General features: G+C 40.3%; 1 long non-coding RNA gene across 1 annotated transcript; it reads left to right on the forward strand.

The window, feature by feature from the left end:
* The first annotated feature begins 15,492 nt into the window (after positions 1-15,492).
* On the forward strand, positions 15,493-16,704 carry LOC121803778. Its single transcript, XR_006051101.1, has 2 exons — positions 15,493-16,351; positions 16,441-16,704. It is a non-coding gene; the product is annotated as an uncharacterized LOC121803778 (long non-coding RNA).
* Positions 16,705-19,400: the final 2,696 nt, after the last annotated feature.

Consider the following 19,400-nt stretch of genomic DNA (forward strand, 5'->3'; position numbering starts at 1 on the left):
TGGAATGGCGCGAAACATTAGAGCAAGCTTAGTGTGTGAACCATTTTACTATTTTCTATCATTTTTCGTAAACGATAAGGACAAAAAGAATACTAAGAAGATTTCAAGAAGATGAGGATAGAGAAGACGAAATGAAGCTTCAAACACGAAAGAGGGTGCAAGACAAGAAGAGTTGTTAGACGATGTATCCATGCAACGACGAGAGATCGTAATCACAATTTAATCTAGTGTAGTCTATCTTGCGTGATTTCCTAAAAGTAGCAACACGATGGAGACGGCCATTATTGGAGGCAGAGAAGCACACAGATGATTAAAATGTTTTAAGAGAATGATTGTTATAATAGGCAAGAATATTAAGAAGATATGGCTTTTGATTGACTACAATTATTTTGTTGTAATGACGTGATGAATATCAACTTGGAATCCATGGTTTTTTTAAGACGATGTTACCATGTTCGGCCTCAGAAAGACGAGCGAGGGAGTGTGACTTTCGTAGCTAGAATGAATGATTTTAATCAACATTACTTGGATTCTAAGAATTCTTTTTTGGAACCTTTCAATTAACGGTGAGCCCTTGTCTATTTAAGACCTTGTTCAACTCACAATTCGCAAGTAATGCCCATTATTTCTTTTCCTACATCGAGTCATGACTCACTTTCAGTTCTTGAAAATTTGTGCTTGCCTTTGTAACATTGAACATCTTGATTAGTAGTCTTCTTAGATTTATCTTTAGTAAGTACAAATTTTTACCTTATGAGCTTCTGTCATTGAACTTCATTCCTAAAGCTGTTTGCAGTTATGACCTTCAGTATGATCACATCTCCCATACATGTTTCTTCAAAGGATGGAATATTCTTCTTGAAACTTTTGTACACCTTTTTATTTCGTAACTATGCATACGACAAGTTCTTTCTTGCAGAAGTGAAATTCTTTTTAGCTCAGTTTCACTACATATATTATTTCATGAAATGATTTTTCTTCTTGCAACACCAAGTTAAGGCTGTCATGTTCTCCTTTTCCTTAACGTTTTTGATCTAGCTAATCTTCCAAAAAATTTCAATTCACGTTGGTTGCATTTAATAAACTGGTGAATTCATTGATGTGATTTCATTATTCAATAACGTAATGTCGTCGAACCATGATCAGTGCTACTTCATGACAATTGTCTATGCTTCTAAACCCTCCCATGATTGATCATCTCATGTCGTGACATGTTTGAGCCATCATTCATTGATGCCAGAATTTGGCAAATTTGATTTGACAATTGAACTATGTTATTTGGCAGCTTACATTGGAAATTGAGATATAATTCAGTTTCATCCTATTTCATGTTCTTTTAAGCTCTTGCAAGAAGTAAAGTCTCAAGCTTTATGAGTTTATCTGAACCCTTAATTCCCAGAATGAACATGATAAGTTCAATAGAACTTAGACCTTGCTTTATTTATTTAAACCAATTTTTGCAAGTCGGTGATGAGATCTAAAATAGTCGAGCTAGAAATGTTGTTCTTGTTTTCTTGAGAAACAAAATGTGGTGAAAATGCTTTTACGACCAATAACCTTTTAGTGCTATACGGGATATCTATATAAGTGGTTGATTGATACGAGATTAACGAATGAGAGACGGAGTATTTACGAACACTGGTATACAATAACATTATAGAGAAGATTTTGATAACTACCGTAAGAGAAAGGAAATGGAGCCCTACGATCGAGAGCAATAGAGCTTGTACTCATATTTTGAATTATGAAAAAAAATCGAGGCTATCGTAGATTGGATTGTGCAAGAGCTGAGAAATAAATTCGTTGAAAGCGTGAAAGTGATGTATGTGGAAACATCGTGAAACTTAGAAGTCGTTTGAGAATTGGATGACAAAAGGAATTTAGGGGATGATACTATTTCAGCTATAGTTATTAATTTTTAAGCGATACGAGGAAGCTGCTTGCAAATTGGATTACAAGTTAATGGAGAAATATTTTATTCGAAGGATGTAAGGAAATTTCGGGACAAAATTTTTGTTAAGATGGGTAGATTGTAATACCCCGACTTTTTCTACCGTTTTATTTATTCTTGAAAGGACGTCGTTTATACACCTGAAAAATTTTCGCTTTTGTTTCCTTATACAAAAAAATACATATTTGGACCTATTAAATTTTTTCTTTTACAGTCCAACTGATTTTTTTGAGGAAACCCATTTATTCTTTTGTGCCCTAATTCAACTTCATTATTTTCTGCGAATCAACCTAATTAATTCCCCAAATTTTGTCGTGTGTTTGTTTGTCAAATCCGTTCCACAAAATCCGGAAGAATGGAGCAAATCGGTCTCTACTCCCCATTCCATGAAATCGGTTCCCCATGATCCCACGTACATCACTCCCAGTCAGCATCATTTTATTTCACCAGTTTCAAGCTTGAGAGTTTCAGAGAGAATTAGAGAAAGAGAATGAGAGAGAGGTCGATAGACGATGAGCCTGCGGTGGCTGGACCTGGGTGAACAGCGGCGGTGGCGTTCCTTGACCGAACAGCGATGAAAAAGGAGATGACGGAGGAGGAGTCTCGCGACGGCTGGTATGTGGGGCGCACGCAGCGGCAACCGCTGCACTAGGCGATGAGGCTGGACGGAGTGACGATGGCTGGAGATAATGGTTTGAAAGCAACGAGGCTGCGTTCGGACCGACGGAGGAGCCGCCAACTAAGGAAGGGAGACGGCGAGAAGGAGAGAGATGCAGCATGACGGTGGTGGTGTGAATTGGAGGTCACCGGCGCTGCAGCCTGCTGAAAGGCGGGTAACACCGCGAAAACAGCACCGGGCAGCAGGGGCTGACCACGACGATGAAGGAATCACTGCTGGAAAGCGATGGATTCTCGCGGCGGCATGATTTCGGGTGGAGCAAGGCAGCGGCGTGAGTGGATACCGGCACTGGTACTGAAGCCACCGTGATTTCAACGGAGACAGAAGGAGGAGATGAGGGGGACGACGGTGCAAGCATCAGGTGCGAACTGCAGCGCTGCACCGAGCAGCAGCTGCGATGCGATGTTGACTGCACCGTGACAGCAGCGGCGCTGCATTTTGATCGAGGGAAGTGCAGCCTTACCTTCGACCGAGAGAGAGAAAGAAACGAGCGTAGAGGGAGCAACGAACGGAGAGACAAGGCGGGTGGTGGTGCAGTGGAGAAGCGAGCAGGAGCACCAAACTGTGAATTTGGCGGCAGCTCGGTGTTTCCGAGAAAAGAGAAGGGGAGACAGAGGAGGCCAGAGGTTTCAACTGCACCGTGACTGCAGTAGCTCCTGCTGCGTCGCGACATCGGCGGCGGTGGTGCTGTGTTTTTCCGGCGACAATCAGCGAAGGAGAAGAGAGTGAGGAATGTGTTTATTGGGAAATTTTGAAAAATAAATAGAGAGAGAGCAAGAGATGGAATTGAGAGGGAGACGAGAGATAACAGATAGAAAGAGTTTATGGGAATTAAGGTTAGGAGTTCTTTTTGTCATGCTTGGGCCTCTGTCTTTATTTGTTTGGGCTGGGAGAGTAAAGAAAAGAAATAAGGGTCCTTGGCTGATTTATTTGGTTTTAGACCAACTAATTGCAGATTTAAATTTTATTCCACCAGGGACTAGTGTGGCCGATGGAAATGGGAGTATATCTTGAGGGCTGTTACTTTTTATACTATTGGTTCAAGTAATAGCATAAATGGAAGTGTTGAGTTGAGTTTTTTTTTATTTAGTTGAGCCTGTTGTGAAGGAGAGGAAATATTGGGCTGGAGAATTTTAAATCAAGGATTTCTTCACGCACGGAATGGAAGGACGAGTTAAGGCTTTAAACGAACGAGGTGGCCTTTCTTTTTAAATAAGGACTATGTCCTAAGTATATTTATTTTTGTGAAATATGTTTGTCATGCCATATTTTTGTGTTGCTATGGGACCTATCTGAAGTGGCTTTTGCCATGTATGGTTAATCGAATTCGGGTCTGACTAGGGAGTGAATCCTTACTCAGGCTAGTGTACACCCTGTAGATTGTGTGCTATCTCTTTGAGTTGGCCGGTCTAGTGGCTTGGAATGTGGCCACATTCCTTGTCATGTATGTTCAGATATGGTATGGTGATGTTGATGATGTTGAGGTTGATGGCGATGATGATGTTGGTGATTTGTTTTTGTGACTCGGGCTCTTTCAAAGTTTAAACCCCGAGGTCACTCGTTAATGGCATGATAAATATTTTTATTGAAAATGTTTTCGGCATGAGTCCACTGAGTGCATCAAGTACTCAGCCCTGCATGTGTTCTCCCTATGTGCAGGTTGAGCGGTGACGAGCGCGGTGGGTGTTGAGCATGAAAGCGAAGAAGATAGTAAATAAATTTTTTCTGAATATATTATGTCTTCATACATAATAGTATTCTACTCTCGAATGCTTCCGCTGAATATTGTTTCTTTTGCCAAGTATTGTTGAGATAATATTTGTTTCGAGTTGCTGATTGTTGAAATGATACTCTGATTTTATTTGAGCTATTCTATCTCATTTCAAGCTCTGGTCGAGTTGTGTTGTTTTTCCCTTTCTTCCCCGCTTCTTTAATCCTCCCATAATCGCGATCAACCGTGTTCTCTATCCTTAGAAGATGCGGGCGTGGCAGAACTATTGGACGACTACGACCTACGAATAACCTAATAGTTGATGAGCAAGTTGCTATATTTTTTTACATCATAGCTCATCATCAAAATAATCATACAATGAAAACTAATTTCATGCGGTCAGGTGAAACAATTAGTAGGTATTTCAAGGTCATTTACTTATAGCTCCCTCCTCTATACCCGAGGATTCAACAGATGCGAAATTGAAATGGTTTAAGGTATCCGAAAAACACATTTTTCATCATATACACAAATATCTTTAATACTGATTGAGTTAAAATTGTAGAATTGGGTAGGAGCTCTTGATGGTAACCACATTGAAGTGAAAGTATCCGAGGTTGATAAACCTAGATATCGCAATAGAAAAGGTCATACTTCTACAAATGTTTTAGGAGTATGTTCACAAGACATGCAATTTATATATGTACTTGCGGGTTGGGAAGGCTCAACGGCAGATGGTAAAGTGCTTCGAGATGCTTTAAGTAGATGAAATGGGCTACCAATACAAGATGGTATGTAGCTAGACGCTTTTAAAATTTTAATTCAATATATATGAATAATATAATTAATAAATTTTAAAAATTAGGTTACTACTATTTAGTGGATGCGGGTTACACATATGACAAAGGCTTTCTTGCTCCTTTTAGAGGGCAAAGATATCATCTTAGTGAATGGAGGAATGGGCGTCAACCAACAACTCCAGAAGAATTTTTTAATATGAAGCACACATCGGCTAGAAATGTTATTGAGAGGTGCTATGGTATGCTAAAGATGCGGTGGGGCATTATTAGGAATCCAAATTTTTGTCCAATCAAGTAACACGGAAGAATTATAATGGCATGTTGTCTTCTTCAAAATCACATTAGAGAACATATGCCAGTTGATCCTATTGAAAATGATTATGGTGACAATTTGCGAAATGAAGAAGAGGTTATTGGACTAGATGGAGAATCAATTACTTCTGTTGAACCAACTCAAGAGTGGACAAATTGGAGATATAATTTAGCTAATGAAATGTTTAGTCAGTGGATGGAAAGTAGACATGTTGCTTGATATTAGTATTTTAATTTTTCATTTCATAATATCTGAGTTTACTAGTGACAATCTAACATTTAGTGTTGATTGGGGTTATTAATATCTTTTTGTTGATTTATCCAATAAATTCTTTTAGCTTTCAGTTTGAATTTTTGTATCTTTTATATCATAACATTTATGTTAATTTCTAATATATTTATGCTCATGTTTGATATCAAGAATCCCAGTATCAAGAATCCCAGTATCCAAATATCAAGAATCTCATGTTTTTTTTTCTTTAGTATATTTATTTATTCATATAAGAGGGGTAAATAACTTAAATTGTACTGTACTTGTTTCTTTCCTTTTTTCAGATGGCTCGCCGAGGAAAGAGTAATCATGTATGTGACAAACTCATAGTTTAGGATGTTTAGGTGGATGATTAACACAAGTTGTTGATTAATTTGAGGTATAAAGTCTACGTTTCATCCACTTATTTGCTATTTATAGAGCTAACAAGTTTGTCGAAGTCTTGATGCAAAAACAGGTCTAAAACGAGCTTCAACGGAGTTGAACGGGACAATACAGATCCCGCCCGGGCGTTCTGGCTGGAATTGCACATCAAGATACAGAGAATTTTCCTGGTCGGGCATTTTCCATCCGAAGAAACGCCCACCCTGGCGTTTTGAAGTGAATTGCGGGTTCCAGACACTTGCAAATTGCCCGGTCGGGCAAATTTGACAGCTTCCTTATTTTGTCCATTTTTCACCCCAAATATAAAAGGGAATTTACATTTTTCGAACCCTAACTCCCACACTACAAAATCAAGAGCTGAAACAAGAGAATGAAGAGGATTTGACGGCCAAAGAGCTTCTCCTCTCAAGAGATTGAAGGAGAAGACTCCCCACCATCAATCCCACCTATAGGGAGTTCTAGTTTATCTTACTATTATGTTTTTTTTCCATTTCCTTTGTATTTCTTTTTGTTTTGTCTTTGAACATGAGTAGCTAGATTTTCCTTAGGGATGTGGTGATGTTTGTATGGAATCCATGGGTTGATCCTTGATTTATGCTACCTATCTCTTGTGTTGGTTTTTGTTGGTTATTGAGCTCTTATTATCCAATTACCTATCTAACAATTTGATATAACTTGTTCTAATTAATGACAATGAGAGATGCATGATTACAATGGTAGGGTAATCAACAACAACGTGTGTTACATGTAATCGAGAGATGCATTAGCTAGAGAGAGGACTTGGGTCCGTTGTTCTAGGGAGTTAATCTTGAATTGTATGGAGGAGACTCCTACACTAGGGATTAATCCACGAGTTAGATGCACCCGAGAGGGGGTCTAACCAATTAACCCGACCTTCCTAGCCACACATGAAAACTAATAGATGAGCATGACCCCTAGGTGAAACCCGTGATCTATACTAATGGATCCATATCCGTACCTTTCCAAATTTGTGTGAAAAACCATTCTTCGTTTGTCTTGTTTAGTTTATTGTCTTTACTTGATCAATTGTTCTTTGATATTAGTTATAGGAAACCAAAAACCCCTTTTAGTAGTCTAAATAGTGTTCAAAGTTGCATCATAATACTCAAACCGGCTTTTAGTCTTCAAGGATCGATAATTTTAGCTTGCCATATGCTACTTAGCCCGTACACTTGTGGGTGACGCTTTTTAATTCAAAATTAGCATGAGTCAGTATAGACTACTGAAGAAGATGCAAAACTTGTAGAATTCATTGTTGAGTTGAAGAGGAGTAAGAATTGGGATGGTGAAAGTGGAAGTGGGTTGAGAAAATGTTATCAAAAGGAGTTGAAAAAAATATTGCAAGAAAAGCTTCCAGGTAATGGTTTTAAAGAAAAGCCACACATCGAATCTAGTTGTAAGTTATTGAAAAAACAATATCATGCTATCTATGATGTACGTGCTAATGGAGAATTGAGTGGCTTTGGCTGGGATGATGAAAGAAAATGTGTTACTGCAAGTGCGGATGTTTGGGATTATTATTTGAAGGTAAAAATTTGTATATTTATTATTCCATTTTTGTTTATTTGTTGCATGTCGAAAATATTATAATGAAATTGTGTTATTGTGTGTGTAGAGCCATCCAAATTGTACTTTCATGAAAAACAAGTCTTTCCCCTTACTTTGTATGGGGTAAAGATAGAGCTGTTGGATTACATGTTGAAGTTCCATTAGATGTAGTCGAGGAATTAGATAGAGAAGAAAGTGTAGATCAAGTAGATGGAGAATCTGGTGAAGATGGTGTACCTTTATTAACTACACCTCGCGACGAAGGAACTTCAAAAAGACTTGATCGTAAGAGGAGAAGAAGTTCAGATGGTTTCATATCAAGTTTGGAGCGAATGACTAATGTGCTAGCTACGCATATGGATAAGTCGAATGATCAAATGAACATGATTCTGGAAAGTGTTACTGGAGGTGACAAAGAGAAAAAAAGACAACCGGCATATGCTTTATGAGAAATTGCAAGAGATTGAAGCGTTAACTGATTCTCAGAGACAAAAAACTGCAATGAAACTTGTTCGAGATCCTAATTTATTAGATTACTTTTTCACTCTTCATGAGGAAGTGGTGAAAAAGATGTTTCTAATAGAACTATTAGGATGAAATTACTTTTTTACGTTTTTGCTGCCAGACTAGACTTCTTCAATTTCATGTTATTGACTATCTAAAGATTATTTGCTTTTCTAATTATATTCAGTCCGTATTTTTTTAAAATAATTTTTGTATTGTATTTTTTATATTTTCAAAATTTATTAGATGCGTATAATGAGAATTATATTTAAGTAATTATATTTAATTAGCATTATTGATATTAGAAGGATGGTATATATATTTTGATTAATTGTTGTATTTTTTTAGTTTAATGTTTAAAGTTAATATAGAATTCAAAATATTGACATTTTCCAAACACAAGAAAGTAAAATTGTTGGGAATCATATTGCTAGGAATCACTTTCCTGGATTTATTTTCCCTGCCAACTTTCCTTTCCTTTACTTTCCTGACAACCAAACATGCCCATAATGTTGTTCTGAGTTCTCTTCGTAGGCACCGTGCCAAACCTCAAACCTCAAATAGCTGCCATCTACGTAGGCACCGTGCCAAACCTCAAACAGCTGCTTCAAATCATGGTTGAAGCATCCAGGTACTCTCTCGAGCAGAGCTCAATGCCTCTTCCTCCATGGAGAGCCTTGCCTTACATGGAGGCAAAATGGGAATCGCCTTTTGAAAGAATAGTTAATTCTCCTCCTCGTTCCCACATAGCCCCATCATCTTTATCTCATCTCCACTGCATCGCTCTACTGGAGCTGCGTCGCAAAGTGAAGGCAGCGGTGAGATGAAGGAATGATGGAGAAAGAGAGATTTGATCTTCCAAAATGCATATAACTTTCTCAATTTAAATTAATTTTTCGCACAACATATATCAAATTAAAGATAATTTCATAAGGATTCTAACTAGATCTCACTTGCATATGTTCCGATGTCAAAATTTGAAAAAAAATTAAAAAATTTTCATAAATTTTGTTAACAGATTTATATCAATACACAACACATAATATGTCAATGCAATGCTTGTACAATGTCAATATGAAATTGTATTATCATTGTCATGTCTTTGTGTTGATGTATTTCATACATTGTATTCACATTGTGTTTCTAAACCTTAAATTTGATAGTTGATATTATCTTTTTAATATTAAAAAATGAAAAACGAAATTACACATGACAAATTGTAGTCCACAAGATTTTTAAAATCCTATGGTCTTAAATTAGTTGGAGTTAGCAATTAAATGATGAGTTAACAATTGATCACTCTCCTATATATATATATATATATGGCACATAATACAAACATTAAACATGATATAAATAAATTACACAATCACAATATAAATAAAACACACACACATACACACTATACACAAAATAAACTACTTCACACTATACAAAAAATAACACACACTTCATACACACTGCACACTATATACATAATATACATCATAACACACACACCACATTGCACACAAAGTACACCACGCACAATGCACACACAAAGCACATTGATAAGTCGCATTCTAGGCCTTGGTTATTGGTCAGTATAACGTGCTTAATTGGATTATATATGCAAAATAGTTGCTAAAGTGTGCAGGAAAAGGGTACCAGTCAGTACGAAAGGGTTTAGATAACTCAGGTGAAAAGAGCGCTAGAAAGGTGCAATACTGACCAGGATGCATGCCAAAAAGGCTCGAGATAGAGAAGAAGGATTGCTGGGAAGGATCAACCACAAACAAGGGCAAAAGAGTTATTTCACGGAGAGAGTCTACCCTAAAAAGCAAGGGCAGGCCCCCCTATAAAAGGAAGCCACTTGGAGAGAGAATGAGGATCGACATTCACACTTAGTTAGAGTCCTCTCTCTCGGTAGATAAATTCTTTCAGTATCGTCCAAAATCATCTCTTCCCTCACCACAGCCATGGTCACCTGAAGTTCCATAAGTCCATCGGAGAATCGCCTTCCATCGTTCCAGCCAGTTCATTTCGCAGTCGTAGCAGTTTCATCGCCCAGAGTGGCAAAACAATCTTTATTCGCTTTCCTAGTTAATTTTTACTTGTTTTCCTTTCGTTGGATCTGTTGCATATTCAGTACTTGTTATCTTTCGAAGTGTTTTATTGGGATCCAAACGTTTTATGCAATGAAGTTGCTTTTATGCATCTCTTTCGGTTTGAATTTGTTTCAGTCTGCCTAGGTAGCTTAGATCTAGTTGTCGCGGTAATTTCTAAGTGTTGAAAGCATGATTTCATTTGGAGTTGCTCGATCTGAGATTATAGTTAAGTTTGTTGTTTAGATTTAGTTTCCGAAGTGATTAAGTGCGAAATCCGAGTTTACGTGAATTCTGTCACCTTGCATGTCGCCCATTAAGTGTAATTCTTGATTTCACTCGATTAATCTTCTAATTTTATAGTGTTAATTTGTGGATCTGAATTGTGAAGTTGTTAATCTGTAAGTGTCATCCATAGAATCTGAGTTTGTTTGATTTCGTGCGTACTCGTTGAAGAAGATAACATCCACATCCAAGTTTGGGACCACTTTTGCTTTTTAGTTACTTTTTGCTTTTGTCCTTTACTTTTCTTGCTGGTACCCTGCAGACCTGACAGTGCAGCCACCAAACCACCACCTATTCTCTGATATTCCGTTTAACCTTTTATAGTAACTATATACTTTCCACATATTCTTGAAACACCGTGTCCCCCACTCTCACTACACAGCTACATGTCGATCACTTTCACACCACCCAGTAAGTAGAGTACCACCTTTAATTCTTGTCTAGGTAGAATCTCAACCCAAGCGTGGTAGCTAACCAAACCCCTCCAGATTATCACCACAATTACCCAAGCGCGTCCATCTCTGTGGGATTTGACTCTTACCTCCACTATACTAACCAGTAGAAGTGGGTCGAGGAATATTATTGATACAAGGTTCAGGTTGGCTGGGATTTCTATCCTGATCAAGTGGACACACCCTTGCTTAACACGACACCGAGAACATGCACCCTTCAAATGGCGCCGTTGCCGTGGATGGATGGCGTTATTAACTACTACTGTGCGTGATATTTTGGCGTATATATTGTACATAATTTTTCTCTTTTCTTTTTATTTCAGTTTATGAGAAGCAGTTCGTCTCCTGACCATTGGAAGCCGAAGATACTCCAACGAGGGACTATTCTCGTGACCACTCGTTCTGCCTGTCGAAAGCCGTGTCTGACCTAGGCATGAGTAGTGATGAAGAGCAAGACACCATAGAAGGAGGAATACCAGAACCGGTGCTACAATTGGAAGGTAACCCAAGGAGGATGGCTGCCCAAGTAGACGATGACCCAGAGATCGGATCGCTGAACGCGCATGCCGACGGAGAACCGTCGCAAGCCATAGTTGTCACCCCGGGACAGACAGCCTGTGATGTGAAGCCCCATGTTATCGCAATCCTACCCACGTACTGTGGGAAGAGCTATGAAGGGCCATACGAGTTCCTTCATGAGTTCTGTAAGAATTGTAAGGCACAGAGAAGGCCTTGCCGTTCGTCCTAAAGGGGGAGGCCAACACATGGTTCATGCGCCTGCCACTCAACTCCATTGAGAGTTAGGCCGATTTCAAGTCAGCCTTCCTAGGCAAATTTTTCCCGTCATCGAAGATGAGTGCGCTGAAGAGAGAGATAACCAGTGTGAAGCAAGAGTATGATGAACCCCTGAGTGATTATTGGGAGAAATATATGAGCCTTTTGGATGCGTGTCCAACCATCGTATGGCAGAAATAGAGATACATCACACCTATTATGAGGGGATGAATAAGGCAACAAAGGATCTGGCAAACTCATCGTCAGGAGGAAGCTTCACGCAACTAAGGGTCAGTGAAGCGAAAAAGGTCCTAGGGAAGCTTTTGAGCGCGAAGAAGGAGTACGACAATTCGAGGGATGGATACAGTAGAGAAAGGATTGCGAGTGCTTCGTCCACTGACCAGGAGCAAAAGATGGACTTGAAGATGGAAGAGCTTAAAAAGACGCTCCTGACCGCGATCGAGAAGAACACGCCACCGCCTTCCCAAACTGGGAGCTACAAGGGTACAAAGCAGAGAAATCAAGGGCAAACCTACGATCAGCCGAATGACTTGGTCAATATGGAGCAAGTCAATGCTGCATGATACTATAACTCTAGTGGGAATTGGATTCTGGGGAGACAACGGGAAACACCATGGAGGGACCATCCAAATTTTCGATAGGGAGATGGGAACCAAAATCAAAACCAAGGTCAAGGTTAGAACCAATACAACCCCCACCCGAACCAAAATCCCAACCGTGGCTTAGCAAACCCCGACCACCAATTCAACTGGTCTGGGAGGAACCAACAACCCCACAACCAAAACCCACAGAACCAAAACTCAAACCATGTTTATGTGCCACCACACCAGAGGAACTACCAAAATTAACAAAATCAGCATAATCAAGGTCCCCAACACCAACAGAACCAGAACCAGAACCAGTTCCAGAACCAGAATCAGAATCAATATCACCAGGACCAATACAACCCTCCTGCCCAGTATAACCAATACCGCCAGTATAACCAGCACCAAGGACCAAATCAGTTCCAATATCCTAACAGGTCAAGGAGATCTATGGAGGACATGATGGGAGAAATGCTCGCTTCGCAGCAGAGTATCAAGGGTGAATTGCAGTCCAATAATGAAGTAGTCCAGGGGATGTAGAATGCCCAGAAGGAGCATAAGGCGAACATGGATATGATGAATAGACAATTAGCCCACCTGGCAAATTCGATGGGTGAATTGAAGGGGAATTCAGGGAAACTCCCGTCTACAGTCCATGTACCTGAAAAGGCAAACGTGAGTAAGGTCACATTACGGTCCGGAACTGCATATAATGGACCCCAACTGAAGAAATCCAGTGGAGAACCCAATGAAATGAAGGTACTGAGCAACATCGTCTCGGTGGGAGAGCTCAACAGACCTCTGCCTCAGATGCAGGATCCAATTTCTTGGATGAAGCACCATTGGAAAAAGATGAAACCCAAGGCGTACGGCCCAGGGAAGACCCTCCTAAAGAAACAGAACCCACGATAGAGACTCCAGCCCAGAATGTGCCCAAGAAAGACTCCAGGAAGGCTGTTGAAGAACTGGTAGAAGAGGCGAAAGGGAAAAAACCATTTCCTTACCGTTTCATGACAAGGAGGAGGAAGGAGAACCCAGTGGACTATATGTCTATTTTTGGGAAGCTGGATGTCACCATACCATTCCTCCAAACCGTGAAGCTACCCCCGCTTGGGAAATTCATCAAGGAGTTCATAGCCGGGAAGGTCCAAGAAGATGGAAAAATCATGGTGGAAGGGATAGCGTCAGCAATTGTGCAGGAGAAGCTACCGCCCAAAAGAGTCGACCCGGGTATGTTCACTTTACCTATAACTATCGGAGATGTAAAAATCGAGCATGCGATGTGTGATCTGGGAGCATCTATAAATGTTATGCTATTATCAATCTATAATCGGTTGAAGGGAGTAAAGTTGTCAAACACTAGGGTGTTAATCCAACTGGCGGATAGGTCATGCATAAATTCTGAGGGCGTGTTGGAAAATGTATTGGTGAAAGTGCATGATTTTACTTACCCTGCTAACTTTTATGTGATCAAGATGAGTGAGTTTGAAGATAGGGAGTCTAGCGTTATGTTGTTAGAGAGACTGTTCTTTTTAGAACAGCTAAGACAATCGTGGACATGGCTGAGGGGACAATTTGCATTGATTTTCATGGAGAGAAATTCACTTTTGATATCATTGAGGCCATGAAGAAGCCTATCGATTATGAAAATCTATGCTATGTTGATGTAATTGACCCCCTAGTCCAAGATTTTCTTGAGACCGAATTATTGCAGGAAAAACTCCAAGCGTCAGGCTGATGTAGAAGCAGCTGCATGGTGCGATCTGATCAGCAGCCAAGGGTTGACTGATGAAGAGATAGAATGTCACAATCGCACTTCCTAAGGATAGAAAGTATGGTGGGTCGCGACTAATGGGGGAATTAAGAAGTCGGGAAGAAAGGGGAAACAATCAAGGGGTTCGACATATAGATCCAAAAGATGAAACTTTATTACAAATTATAGTCTGCAAACACGAAAGCAACAAAGTTTGTACGAAAATAGTCCAACAGATTACGGAAACATAAGAGTTTGTAAAACTTAGAGTAGCGGAAGCAATCGAGAGTTAGCTACTACTATGTATAAAGACACAATAGCAACCAGAACATTTATTGAATATTGTCTTTGTCCAAATGCTCCACATCCTCCGTCCCCCATCCACGCTCAACCTGCACATAGGGAAAACATATGCAGGGGCTGAGTACTTGATGCACTCAGTGAACTCATGCCCAAAATACATTTTTATCAATAAAGTTATATCAAACCCTCGTTGAGTGAAACTCGGGTTTTACTTTAAAATACCAAGAAACACTAAAATCCTTTCCGTAAATAAAAATGGTGTTCGCGCGAGCAATAATCATCGTCATCCTCCATCACGTACCATATCTGAACCATCATGTGAAACGAGAATGTGGCCACAAACTCGATCACTGAACCGGCCGACCTAAAGGACGGCTCACGATCCCCATCAGTGCACTAGCCTAAGTAGGGCTTAGACCCTAGTTAGACCCGAATTCGTTAACCACCAAAGTCTAGTAGAATATTATTCTAATAGACAATCAGATAGGCAATTCAAAACATAAAATACGGCATGACATAACATTCAAACCACCCTTATCTCACCATAAACATATCATTACAAAAAAAAAAGAGTTTAAGTAATAGAGCCCACCTCAAAAGCATAATAATTTCCTTAAACAACTTCTCGATCCGTCTTTAACGAGCGTGAGAACCACCTTCTCGAAAAATAATTAAAGTACACATCAAACTCAATAAAGAAAACATTTAGAATGCATGCACTCTAATTAAAGTCTTTTATCTCGTATCTCGGTTTTCATGCATTTTTTATTATTCAGCGGCCGCCCAAGGCGTCGCGAGCGACGCCGGTCGGCCGCTTACACCAATACTTCCTCCGTTGGCTACTCATATTTTTCTCCACGGTATCGAAATAAATTCCCCAAAATTAATTAAATTATCAACCCAAAGATTTAATTAGAAGGCCCAATTCCTCACCTTATACCTCCAATTAAATTTAACAGGCCCAAGTAATTAAAATAAGAAAGCCCAAACTAAAAGTCAAAGAAAAAGGAGTCAACAAAATACTCCATTTCTCTCTCTCTCGGTACCCTCCGCCTCCCTCACTCTCCTTCACAAATTTCCCCAATTTCCATAGAATCCTCAATTCCAGAAACACAATTTCCGTTAGCCTCCATCAACCTCACTCACGCTGGCGACCAATATGCTTTTTCGCCACCATCCGTGAACACCACCACCGTCGTCTCCTCCTCGGAAACCGCCGATGCAGTGAGGGAGAAAGGCATCATCGCTCAACCGCTGCCGCTGCTGTTTCGCCGATTGCCACCGCCACTGTGGAGACACCACCGCCTGGTTGTCGCTGCTATGCACTAACGCCACGGGCAGCAATAGTTCGTCGCGCCGATGGCTGCGGTTTGGCAGCTCGTGCATTCCCAGGTTGTCGCCGCAGAGTCAGGCCACAGCAGGGGACGTACTGCGGTTCGCCGTGCTGCACACCGCCGTCGCCGTCATCCGCCGTCACCTCTTGATTGCTGTACTACCCCGAACGTGTTCGGGCAGCCATTGTTCATCACCGAACCAACCCCGAAACCTACCCGAATAGCCCCGCACAACCCCGAAAGATAAGTTCTTTAGTCAACTTTTATGTTAATTCGTATTTTCGGTTAATTTGCCGTAGGTGTTCGATTATGAATTTGTTTGAGGATGTTGTTTGATTGGTGATTGAGTTATTGATTTAGTTATTTGTGGGAGTTATGTGTGATGATATGCTTTGTGTAACAATGATCAAAAGGAAGGGATTATACCTTCGTTGCAATGAACTTGGTTGGATCGAAAGGGATGAGCTCCTTGGCTTGGCTGATTGTTTCTATGATTGGAACCGAGCTTGCTGTAACTTTTCTTTGGGTTCCTCTTCACTTGGGAACGGGTATTGCTAAAGGCAGTGAGGGACTGAGAGTGGTGTGTAGCTTGATTTTTGCTGAGTGTATGTTGTGAGGAGAGAAGTGAAGGGATTGATATAATTAACTTGTGTCACCTTTGATTTGTAGGAGTGAATGTAGAAGATGGAAGATGGAAAATCATGGAAGTTGGCGTTCCATTTCTTGAGAGGAAGGGTTTGGGCTTGCACAAAGAACTTCTATGAATAAATTGGGCCCAACATATTATTTGTGGAGTTGAGCTCAAGTTGGGAAAAATATAAGAGAGTTTGATGGCCCAACACTCTTTTAAAATTGTTAAGGACATTTAGACTTTGATTAGAAATAATTTGGATCGGCCCAAGTTCTTATATTTATTTTTGTTCGTTTCTTATATTTTTTTCGTTTCCTTTCGTTTAGACAAATTATTATTTGTCTCGTAATAACTTGGTGTTATTCCAAGTACTATAAAATCCGTCTCAACCATCTCATTCAATTATGCCATGTATAGCACATCAACGTCATTACTTCAACGAGACTTTTCAAACACGTCTCCTAGTAACCTCCACCATTTAAATAAAAGGGACGTCTCATTTCCTACCAAGCTCGTAAATCTATACTCCACTATAAAGAAAATAAAACGAGAAGCATAGCATGACGACAAAAATTCAATTTAACTAATTCACGACATATTTTAAATTAGTACTTAAAAAGTACGGGCGTTACATTCTACCCACCTTAACAGAAATTTCGTCCCAAAATTTGCTCATCTCTAACGAACAACTCCTGGTACTTCTCTTTCATTTTATCCTCAAGTTCCCATGTAGCCTCCTTATGACCATGATGTTTCCAAAGCACTTTCACAAATGCAATTGATTTATTTCTCAATTCTTGCACTTTCCTGTCCAGGATAGCTTCGGGCTTCTCTTCATAACTCAAGTCGGGATTCAAAATCATTATGCACGTTCCCAAAACTTGGCGGTAGCGCCAACCTATACGCTAGGGGTCCCACCTTCTCAAGAATTTCATAAGGCCCTATGTAACGTGGTTTCAACTTAACTTTCACACCAAACCTCGTTATCCCCTTCGACGGAGATACTTTCAAAAAGACTTTATCTCTCGCGTTAAACTGTAAATCAGTACGCCGGACGTCGGCATATGACTTATGTCTGTCTTGAGCTTCTTTGATCCTTTGACGAATTTGTCGAACAATCTCAATCATTTCTTCTACTGAATCTAGCCCAAGTATTCTCCTTTCACCAACCTCATCCCAGTAGAGTGGTGATCTACACTTTATCCCATACAATGCTTCATACGGGGCCATATTTATCGTTGCTTGGAAACTGTTGTTGTAGGCGAACTCGATTAATGGTAGTACAACTTCCCAATTTTCTCCTTTGTCAAGAACTACGGCTCTCAACATATCCGTAAGAGTTTGAATCGTTCTCTCGGATTGTCCATCGGTCTGTGGGTGAAAAGCAGTAGTAAAATTTAATCGAGTACCAAGCTCTCGTTGCAAGCTTATACAAAATCTCGAAGTGAACCTTGTGTCTCGGTCTGACGTGATTGTTACTGGCACTCCATGTAGCCGAATGATTTCTTTCACATAAATTCGAGCTAACTTATCAGATCCATGAGTTATAGGAATAGGTATAAAATGTGCACTTTTAGTGAGACGGTCTATAATTACCCAGATGGCAGTATTTCCTTGTCGAGTTTTTGGTAAACCCGTCACAAAATCCATGGCGATGTGTTCCCATTTCCATTCCGGAATCTCTAGCGGTTGCAACTTCCCATAGGGTCTTTGATGCAGAGCTTTTACTTGCTGACAAGCCAAGCATCTCTCCACAAATGAAGCTATGTCCCACTTCATTCCATCCCACCAGAATGACCCTTTCAGATCATGGTACATCTTTGTACTTCCAGGATGAGCGGTATATGGAGTCTCGTGTGCCTTAGTCAAAATTTCATGTCGAAGTCTTTCGTCGTTCGGCACACATAGCCTCCCTCGTATGTGACGGCATTGTCAGTCTCATCTCAGAACTTCTCTTGCTCACCCTTCCTCACCTTTAGTCGAACTTTCTCCAAATCTTTATCATTTCTTTGCCCCTCTCTTATCCTCATTCGCAGGTCGGGTGCAATCACCAAGGTGGCGATCTTTCCTTTTACGGTCTCCGGAGCTCTCACTACTTCCAATCGCATCTTGCTAAATTCGCGAATCAAATTTTCTTCTTGAGCGAGAAAAGTGGCCAGTTGAGGTTGGGTTTTCCGGCTTAGTGCATCTGCCACTACATTAGCTTTGACAGGATGATAGTTAATGCCACAGTCATAATCCTTGACTAGCTCGAGCCATCTGCGTTGCCTCATATTCAAATCTTTCTGCTCAAAGAAGTATTTCAGACTTTTGTGATCAGTAAAAATCTCACACCGAACTCCGTAAAGATGGTGTCTCCAAATCTTCAGAGCATGCACAACGACTGCTAATTCCAAATCATGAGTGGGGTAGTTTAGCTCGTGTGGCCTCAATTGAAGTGAAACATAGGCAATCACCTTACCGTTCTGCATCAATACACATCCAAGTCCAACCTTAGACGCGTCAGTATAAACCACATAGTCTATTCCCGGATCTGGAACAACTAGAATAGTTGCAGTGGTCAACTTCTCCTTCAGCAACTGAAAACTGGCCTCACACTCCGGCGTCCAATTGACCTTAACCCCTTTCTTCAATTGCTGAGTCATCGGCCTTGCAATTTTGGAGAATCCTTTGATAAATCTTCGGTAGTATCCTGCCAGACCTAGGAAACTCCGAATCTCATTTGGCGTCTTTGGCGTCTTCCAGTGTTGTACAACCTGAACCTTTGCATGGTCAACTCGTATCCCTTCGGCCGTCACAATATATCCCAAAAAGTTCACTTCCTTTAACCAAAAATCACAGTTACTAAATTTGGCGTACAACTTCTCAGTTCTCAGTGTCTCTATAGTGATCCTTAGATGTTCCTCGTGATCTTTTTTATTTCTCGAGTAAACTAGCACATCATCTATGAACACCAAGACAAACTTGTCCAAGTATGGATGGAATACCCGATTCATTA

Source organism: Salvia splendens, chromosome 1 (genome assembly GCF_004379255.2).
Source record: "Salvia splendens isolate huo1 chromosome 1, SspV2, whole genome shotgun sequence".
Lineage (NCBI taxonomy): Eukaryota > Viridiplantae > Streptophyta > Magnoliopsida > Lamiales > Lamiaceae > Salvia > Salvia splendens.